We start from the raw sequence: 10,647 nt of genomic DNA on the forward strand, positions 1-10,647 counted from the left end.
AAAAAAAAAAAAGAATACTCTGGTTGGGTCAGGTTGATGAATATAAAACCTGGTTCATGATTAACTTTGAGCCAACATATACTATCCAGTAGTTTCTGTTTTTTCCACTAAAGAAAAAGAAATCACCTGTAAGGAAAATTTCTCACATGCTGCTGGAACCTGTTTCACCTTTTGTTATCCCAACTCCCAAGGTTAGTTAATCACAAACAGGACTTTGAGAAACAGCCTTCATGATTAAAGAAAATAAGGCTAAAGTTAAAATTATGAGGGCATTTTCCTCTTTTTGAATGCATTCCCAAAACATGAAAGTAAATAAATAGACTTTCGTTCATTAAATGAGACATTAGGCCGGGCACAGTGGCTCGCACCTGTAATCCCAGCACTTTGGGAGGCCAAGACTGGTGGATCACTTCAGCCAAGAAGTTCGAGATGAGTCTGAGCAACACAGTGAAACCCCATCTTGACAAAAAAAAAATACAAAAATTGGCCAGGCACGATGGCTCACGCCTGTAATCCCAGAACTTTGGGAGCCGAGGAGGGTGGATCACAAAAATTACCTGGGTGTGGTGGCAGACACCTGCAATGCAATCCCACCTACTCTGGAGGCTAAGGCAGGAGAATCACTTGAACCTGGAGGCAGAGATTGTACCATTGCACTCTAGCCTGGCAACAGAGTGAGATTCTGTCTCAAAAAGAAATAATAAAATACCACTATGCTGAGCATAGTGGCATGAGCCTGTAGTCCCAGCTACTTGAAAGGCTGAGATGAGAAGATTGCTTGAGCCGAGGAGGTTCAGGCTGCAGTGAGCCGAGATTGCACCACTGCACTCCAGCCAAGGCAACAGAGCAAAACTCTGTCTTGACAAAAAAAAAAAAAAAAAAAAAAAGGCTGAGTCCGGTGGCTCATGCCTGTAAGCTCAGCACTTTAGGAGGCCAAGGCGGACAGATCACAAGGTCAGGAGATTGAGACCATCCTGGCCAACATGGTGACATCCTGTCTCTACTAAAAATACTGGGCATGGTGGCACATGCCTGTAATCTTGGCTACTCAGGAGGCTGAGAAAGGAGAATCACTTCAACCTAGGAGTCAGAGATTGCAGTGAGCCGAGTTCAAGCCACTGCACTCCAGCCTGGCGACAGAGTGAGACTCTGTCTCAAAAAAATAAAAGACATTAAAAGAGACAGACCAGTTCATTAAATCATAATGAAGCAAATGAGGGTATCTTTGGAGTGATGAAGGAAAAGCAGGAGCTGGCAAGGGAGAGAAAAACACTGGGTCAGGGAGGTCGGGCAGAATTAAGAACATTTTGCTAAGAATCTAATGGTACATCATTTTGTTGGCCTGACTGTAGACCTAGGTTAAGCAATGCCTTAGATTTTTTTTTTTTTTTTTTTTGAGATGGAGTCTCACTCTGTCACCCAGGCTGGACTGAAGTGTTGTGCTCACCAGCCACTGCAATCTCCACCTCCCGAGTTCAAGTGATTCTCCTGCCTCAACTTCCCAAGTAGCTGGGACTACAGGCCCATGCCACCACACCTGGCTAGTTTTTGTATTTTTAGTAGAGATGGGGTTTCACCATGTTGCCCAGGATGGTCTCGAACTCCTGACCTCAAGCGATCTGCCCGCCTCAGCTTCCCAAAGTGCTGGGATTACAGGCATGAACCACCGCACCTGGCCAACCTCAGACTTCAAACAGCAAAAAAACAAAAAGTGTGCTCCTTATGAATTTTTAAAAAACCACTGAGGCTCTGGTCTAGGACCTATAAATTTGGAAGAACACATACACTTCAGGGTTTATTTTTTCTGTTTCTGTTAAGGTTAAACCTAATCGTCATGACTCAATCCAGAAGTTGAAAGAGGCATTAGATCTTTTGAGCTTTACTTCACTGCAGGTAGCCAGCTGGAATGGGAAAGTGATCAAAGTAAACTTAAAACCTTAGAACTTATTTTCTTAAGGAAATTCTTAACTCAAAAATTCACCCACACAGAGCTATGTGCAAGTGGTTAATTGATACTAAATACATTAATGGCAAAATGATATTCGTACTTCCTAAAATAGCAGAATTGTACCGTGGGTAGTTGGGAAGACGGCTAAAAAACAAATAACAGAAAGATCTTCATACCACAAAAGATTCTTTCTTTTTTGTGAGACGTTGTCTGGCTCTGTCACCCAGGTTAGAGTGCAGTGGTGTGATCTCCACTCACCGCAACCTCCACCTCTTGGGTTCAAGCAATTCTCCTGCCTCATCCTCCCAAGTAGTTGGGATTACAGGTGCCCACTACTGTGTCCAGCTAATTTTTGTATTTTTAGTAGAGACAGGGTTTCACCATGTTGGCCAGGCTGGTCTCAAACTCCTGACCTCAGGTGATTCACTCACCTCAGCCCCCCAAAGTACTGGGATTACAGGGATGAGCCACCGTGCCCAGCAAAAGACTCATTTTTTTTTTTTTTTTTTTTTTTTTTAGAGACAGGATCTCACTCTGTCGTCCAGGCTAGGATGTGGTGGTACAATCCTCCTGCCTCAGGTTTCTCAGTAGCTGGGACTACAGGCGCATGACAGTTCTCTGGGCTAATTATTTTTTACCTTTTTTATTTTGAGATAGGAGTCTAGTTATGTTGTCCAGGATGGTCTCAAACTCCTGGCCTCAAGCGATCCTCCTGCCTCAGCCTCCTAAGTACCTGGGATTACAGCAGTGAGCCACCACCTTTTTTAGCCAGCCAGCTAAAAGCCAAATTTATTTTGTGAGACAAGGTCTTTGTCGCCCAGGCTGGAGTGCAGTGGCACAAACACTGCTCACTACAGCCTCATCCTCCTGGGCTCAAGCAATGCTTCCACCTCACTCCCCAAAGTAGCTGGAACTACAGGCATACACCAGCATACCTGGCTTATTTTTGTATTTTTTGTAGAGATGGGGTTTTGCCATGTTGCTGAGGCTGGTAAAAAACTAATTTTTAACCAGCATTTGTAATGATACTAGATGACTATGCTGGACCTCTCAAGAATGTGTTCTGAAAAGATCAGTCAACGCTAAAGGTTACATTGTTGGGTTCAATTTTTAGTGAGCTGCAGGACACGAACTTTGGTAACTTTATCTTCTTGGGATACCCATTTTTGTGAGAGCAATTTTATGTGCTGCTATACCTGTTCTCAGTTTTGTACCATGGTTCTATACCATAGATGATTTGCCTGAGGTTCATTTCAGTAAGAAAAAGAAATTGGCAAATAATAATAACACACAAACAAGGCTGGGTGCCGTGGCTCACACCTGTAATCTCAGCACTTTGGGAGGCAGAGGTGGGCGGATCATGAGGTCAGCAGTTTGAGACCAGCCTGGCCAATGAGGTGAAACCCCATTTATACTAAAAATTCAAAAATTAGCTGGGCATGGTGGCGGATGCCTATAATCCCTGCTACTCAGGAGGCTGAGGCAGGAGAATTGCTTGAACCGGGAGGTGGAGGTTGCAGTGAGCCGGGATCACGCCACTGCACTCCAGCGTGGGCAACAGAGCCAGACTCGTCTCAAAAAAAAAAAACAAAACCCATCTCGAAACACACACACACACACACACACACACACACACACACACACAGAGACACACACACAAGAAAACCCAGCACATCTCTGACTTTCTCCACAGGTCTCCCTTTCAACCTTGGCCTAACTACGGACAAGCTTGAAAAGTTCCCTTTCACAAAAATGAGATCATCTGTCATTTTCAAAAGAAGCTATCGCAGTAAACAAATGAAATACCAAAAGCAAGAAAAGAAAAAGCCAAGTTGAAAAATTTAGGTTTCTGAGTTTCTGATCTTGTAAAAGCTTCCTAGCTTGCTGAGACAGTTGGTGCTGATCTGACACCCTACTCAAAACAATTGTCTCATTGAATTTTTCTGCTCTTTCTCCTTTGATTCCAATATTTGCAAGTGGGTACCAGTCACCATGAACTTCAGGGGAAAACTGAACGAAAGTGAGGTTGGCAGCCTGGGCCATATGAGTAATGTACCATTCTTTTAAAAAATTCTACTTTAGGTTCTGGGGTACCTGTGCAAATCATGCAGGATTGTTGCATAGGTACATACATGGCAAAGTGGTTTGCTGCCTCCATCCCTCCATCACCTATATCTGGCATTTCTCCCCATGTTATCTCCCCCACCCTCCCCACTCCCTGCTGTCCCTCCCCTAGCCACCCCCAACAGACCCCAGTGTATGATGCTCCCCTCCCTGTGTCCACGTGCTCTCATTGTTCAACACCTGCCTATGAGTGAGAACATGCGGCGTTTGATTTTCTGTTCTTGTGTCAGTTTGCTGAGCAATAGCGAAGACCTGGAACCAACCCAAATGCCCATCAACGATAGACTGTACTCTTCACTCTTCTCCAGGTAGCTTCAAAATAGAAAAGCTTCCCCTCACACCTGTAGTCCCAGCTACTCAGGAAGCTGAGGTGGGAGAATCGCTTGAGCCCGGGAGGTTGAGGCTGCAGTGAGCTGTGATCTCACCACTAGTGCACTCCAGGCTGGGCGACAGAGTGAGACCCTGTTTCAAAAAAAAAAAAAAAAAAAAAAGCCCTTTTCTTAGACAATTGTCAAAGGTTGATTTCCTATACTAACAATTTGTGGTCATACCAAATTTGTAACATGTATTACACAAGAGTCTAATGAGATTCCACAACCTCGCTTGAGTCCTGGAGACTTAATCTTAGCCTTTAAGTCAAATTCCATTGATTTAAAAAGAAATCTAATTTTTATCATGGAAGTTGTAACTGTTTTTGATATAAAATTGTATCCTTCACTTTTCGTTTTCAAAACTTCCTCTCGCTGAAACAAATCATCCAGATTTATTTTTCAACATCTCAAAGAAGCCCAGTTACCATAATAATATAAATGTTAAATTAAAGGCAAGACTTTCTGTAAATATTGTTACTACAGGTTTACGTAAATTACCAATATATCAGATGAGCTTAAGTCAATGCAGATTAAATTCTGCTTTTATGGTAAATTATAATAGAATGATAAACTCATTTGTGTATCATTCATTCAAATCTGGATGTTCATCAGAACCACATGCAACCATCCTATTTAAACCGCATTTTAGCATACAACCCGAATTTTTTTTTGAGGCGGAGTCTCCCTCTTGGCTCACTGCAACCTCCGCCTCCTGGGTTCAAGCAGTTCTCTTGCCTCAGCCTCGTGTGTAGCTGGGATTACAGGTGCATACCACCATGCCTGGCTGATTTTTGTATGTTTAGTAGAGACGGCGTTTCACCATGTTGGTCAGGCTGGTCTTGAACTCCTGACCTCAGGTCATCCACCCTCCTCAGACTCCCAAAGTGCTGGGATTACAGGCGTGAGCTACCATGCCCGGCCTTGGCCCAGGATTCTTAAAAGGGACAGTAGAGAAAACAAGAGACAGAGTGACAATAAACAGGCCTCATATGACCTAAAAGTTTTGTCCCTATTGGCCTCCCTCAATTAATTCAATTCTACAACTTGAGAGCTTTGCTTTGAATGTTGGCAATAAATTTCCAGGAAGCTTAAAACATATGCATATATAATCCACAGTCATTATCAGTAGTGACTGCATTGACATCAATAAATTTCTCATATTGACATCATAAATGTCTTTATTGACATTATAAATTTCTCAAACAGTAACTCTACTGGGTTGCGGGAAGCCCGGATCTTAGGGTACTACCTGGGGGTGGGACTGCTTTATCTCACCACAGTAGAAAATCTGGAGGATGTGGGGTGCTTGGAAGCAGGAAAAGGGGCACCAAAAGAAGAGGTGAGAAGACAACTAAAATAAATCCTTCAAAAAAATTTTATTTTTTTGAGACGGAGTCTCGCTCTGTCACCCAGGCTGGAGTGCAGTGGTATGATCTCGGCTCACTGCAACCTCCACCTCCTGGGTTCAATCGATTCTTCTCCCTCAGCCTCCCGAGTAGCTGGGACTACAGGTGCATGCCACCATGCCTGGCTAAATTTTGTATTTTTAGTAGAGACGGGGTTTCACCATGTTGGTCAGGCTGGTCTTGAGCTCCTGACCTTGTGATCCACCTGCTTCGGTCTCCCAAAATGCTGGGATTACAGGCAGCCTCGCACTCACCTAAATTTTCTATTTTTAGTAGAGATAGGGTTTTGCCATGTTGGCCAGGCTGGTCTCGAAATCCTGACCTCAGGTGATCCACCTGCCTCAGCCTCCCAAAGTGCTGGGATCACAGGCATGAAGCACTGTGCTCTGTTGAATTCTTCACAATTTTATTTACATTTTGAGAATAAGAGTGATGCCAGCTGGGGGCAGGCACAGTGGCTTATGCCTATAATCCCAGCAGTTGGGATGCCAAGGCAGGAGGATTGAACCCAGGAGATCAAGGCTGCAGTAAGCCATGTTTGTGTCACTGTACTTCAGCCTGGGCAATAGAGTGAGACCTGTCTAAAAGAAGAAAAAAAAATTCTGCAAGCTGGGCATGGTGGTATGCCTGCAGTCCCAGCTACTTGAGAGCCAGAGGTAGGAGGACTGCTTGAGCCCAGGAGTTTGAGGCCAGCCTGGGCAACATAACAAGACCCTGTCATCCCCCCCGCCACACACACACACACACACACACACTTACACACAAAAGAATTATGCAAATTTCAACAGAAAAGAAGCTTTCCTATGTGCTCTGTGAGGTCAGACTTTGCCTGTTAAGAGATTTCATAAGGTAATAATTCCTTAGAGAGTTTCTCATCAATAACAAGATTCAACATTTATATAGTACTTGCTATGTGCCTGGCCATGATTTGAAAGTCTTAGAAATCTGATTCTGGGGCCAAGCATGGTGGCTCACGCTTGTAATCTCATCACTTTGGGAGACTAAGGTGGGTGCATCACAAGGTCAGGAGTTCGAGACCAGCCTGGTTAACGTAGTGAAACCCCGTCTCTACTAAAAATACAAAAAAATTAGCCAGGTGTGGTGGCAGGTGCCTGTAAGCCCAGCTACTTGGGAGGCTGAAGCAGGAGAATCACTTGAAACCAGGAGGCAAAGGTTGCAGTGAGCCAAGATCGTGCCACTGCACTCCAGCCTGGGCAACATAGTGAGATCCTATCTTTACCCCTCCAATGTTTTTTTAGTTAGCTGGGTGTGGTTGTCCATGCCTGTAGCTCTAGCCACTTGGGAGGCTGAAGTGGGAGGATCCTTTGAGCTCATGAGTTTGAGGCTGCAGTAAGCCATGATAGTGTCATTGCACTGTACCCTGGGCAACAGATCAAGATCCCGTCTCAAGAAAATTAATTAGGGCTTATCAAGCCCAATGTTTAAAACCAAGATCCATTTATTAATTTAAAAAAAGAAATAAAAACTCTCAAAAAACAAATTTCTAATGTTGGCAGGTCAAAAGCATTCCCCCTTTTTAGTCAGAGAAGTCAAATTGATTAGAACACATCTTAAGGAGCATGTAATTAGAACAAGGAGAGTTAGATGAATGATCTAAGAGAATATCCTTCAATATAGCTTTTTAGATATACTTTGTCCCTCTTGGGATGGCCTCATCAATGAGTCAGGAATACTAGAAATCCATTGCTGAGCCATGTTTTAATAGGATGTCCATTATTTATCTCTGTGATGCTTCTTTTCCTATTCTTCCAAATAAACCAACTCCCCTCCTGAAAGACAAAAACCTTTTAATTGTATTGAACCCTTGAATTCAAGCCTTACTTTGGCTTAGGGGTGATGGTATCTCTCTATTCTGATGCAGTGTATATATATTTCATATACATATATATTTTTTTTGTTTTTGAGACAGAGTCTCACTCTGTCACCCAGGCTGGAGTGCAGTGGTGCGATCTTAGCTCACTGCAACATCTACCTCCCGGGTCAAGCAATTCTCCTGCCTCAGCCTGTCGAGTAGCTGGGACTACAGGCATGTGCCACCACGCCTGGCTAATTTTTATATTTTTAGTACAGATGGGGTTTCACCATGTTGGCCAGGCTGGTCTCGAACTCCTGGCCTCAAGTGATCCGCCTGCCTCCACCTCCCAAAGTTCTGGGATTACAGGCCAGAGCCATCGCGTCTAGCTATGTCATAGATATTTTTCTTTTGTACCACCGAAATAGTTTTATTTATAAGCTTTAGAGAGCCTAGCACAGTCATTAATACAAGGTAAGTCCTCAGTAATGTTTGTTGAAAGAATAAGAGTGAAGGAATGAATTTACACATCCTGATGTCAGAGGATTTAAAAATGATTCTTTAACCACTATGGAAAACAATGTGGCAGGCAAAGGAAAACAGTTTCTCAAAAAAGTAGGGCCAGGTGCAGTGGTTCACGCCTGTAATCACAGCACTCTGGGAGGCCAAGGTGGGAGAATCACTTAAGCCCAGGAGTTAGCAGTCCAGCCTGAGGGACAGAGTGAGACCCTGTCAGAAAAAAGAAAGAAAAAGTAGAATGACCATATGATCTGGCTATTCTACTTCTGAGTATACAACCAAAACAATAGAAAGCAGGACTCAAGAGATATTTGAACGCCCATGTTCATAGCTGTTTTATTCACACTAGTCAAAAGGTAGAAACAACCCAAGCGTTCATCAACAGACAAACTGATAAACTATGACATATACATACAATGGAATACTACTCAGTCTTAAAAAGGAAGGAAATTCTGACATATGCTGCAATACGGTTAAACCTCCAGGACATTATGCTAATTGAAATGAGTCAGTCACAAAAGGGCAAATACTGTATAATTCCATTTATATGAAGTACCTAGAGTCAAATTCCTAGAGGCAGAAAGTAGAATCGTTGTTGCCACGGCTGAAGGGAAAAGGAAAAGGGGAGTTATTGGTTAATGGGGACAGAATTTTTGTTTTTTTGTGTGTGGTTTCGTTTTTTTTTTTTTTTTTTGAGATGTAATTCACTCTTGTTGCCCAGTCTGGAGTGCAATGGCGCAATCTCGGCTCATTGTAACCTCCAACTCTCGGGTTCAAGTGATTCTCCTGCCTCTGCCTCAGCCTCTGGAATAGCTGGGAATACAGGCACACACCATCACACCCGACTAATTTTTATATTTTAAGTAGAGATAGGGTTTCGTCATGCTGGCCGGGCTGGTCACAAACTCCTGACCTGAGATGATTTGCCCACCTCAGCCTCCCAAAATGCTGGGATTGTAGGCATGAGCCACCGCACCCGGCCAGAATTTCAGCTTTTCAAGATGAAAAGAGTTCTGTGCATGAACGTTGGTGAGAGTAGCACAACAATGTGAATTCTCTAACTACTGAACTACACTTAAAAATGGTTAAGATGGGGCCAAGCATGGTGGCTCATGCCTGTAATCCCAACACTTTGGGAGGCCAAGGTAGGTGGATCACTTGAGTTCAGAGTTCAAGACCAAGCCTTGCCAACATGGTGAAACCCTGTCTCTACTAAAAAATACAAAAATTAGCTGGGCATGGTGGTGCATGCCTATAATCCCAGCTACTCAGGAGGCTGAGGCAGGAGAATTGCTGAACCTGAGAGGCAGAGATTGCAGTTAGCCGAGATCAGGCCACTGCACTCCAGCCTGGGCAACAGAGCAGGACTCTGTCTTGGGGAAAAAAAAAAAAAAAAAAAAACTTTTCTATGTTGATTTATGCCTTTTGTTTTTTGTTTTTAAACCTGAGCTGTTTTTACAAGGCCAATACATCAGCTCCTATATTTGTCCTCATATTGTAGTGCAACTGGCTTGTCCTGTTGAATTTCATTCAGTCTGAGACTCCCTATTATATGGTGTTATTCTATCAGCTATACCACAGAAATGTGCAACCCTGAACACAGCATTTCAAAAGTACTCCACAAACAACATTGTTACTACTTGCCAATTAAAAGAATAGACTTTCAATCAAGTTTCATGGTTGATAAACAAAGCAATTTGATATTGGGTTGACATTAACATTGACAATTTTAACATACTTGTTTTTTTTAGATCTTCAAGAAATACATCTACCAGCTGGGTGCAGTTGAACAAAATCGTTACAGGATTAGCAGTTTTCTGACCCACTTACTAAAAAGACGCTGAATCACTGAATTGAGACCCCAGGGAAATGCAGATTTATACCTTTGATGTATTTCTCATTTTTTTTTCTTAAATTCTGTAATCAGTTTTTGAATCTTTGCCATCTCTTTCTTTTAATTGGGTGATTTCATATGTCATCTTGAATATAAGCCTTTTCAAATTTTTGGTTTTCTGTAAATGCAAATGCATAATAAAACATGCATACAGCTTTGTTCTATGCAATTATTTTCTAAACCCATCAGGAAGGCTGCTTCTCTCCATAATCCCTTCCTTTATTAGCTACGGAGTCGGTGGGAGGAACTGGCTGTCTGGAAGAGAAGTCCAATGCACTTTGCTGTAGATGTGAGTTGAGGAAAATGGGGAAATGGTCACTTGACTCACCCAATAAAGAAGAGGTACTTCTATTCCCACAGGCACGGGACCATGTTTGGTTCCCCGTCCCACTGCCAGCTCTTCACCAATGGTTTTCCAAACACAGAGAATGATCTTCCTATTCCTGTCATTTCTTCTCTTGCATCAATTGTAGCTTTCTCTAGGATGCTTTCTGCTGGATGAGGAAGAACTTTACATTTTTAGTCCCACTGATACATTTGCCATCACCTCGATCTTTTTTTTTTTTTTTTTT

This window comes from Cebus imitator, unplaced genomic scaffold (assembly GCF_001604975.1).
Source record: "Cebus imitator isolate Cc_AM_T3 unplaced genomic scaffold, Cebus_imitator-1.0 Scaffold434, whole genome shotgun sequence".
NCBI classification, from domain to species: domain Eukaryota; kingdom Metazoa; phylum Chordata; class Mammalia; order Primates; family Cebidae; genus Cebus; species Cebus imitator.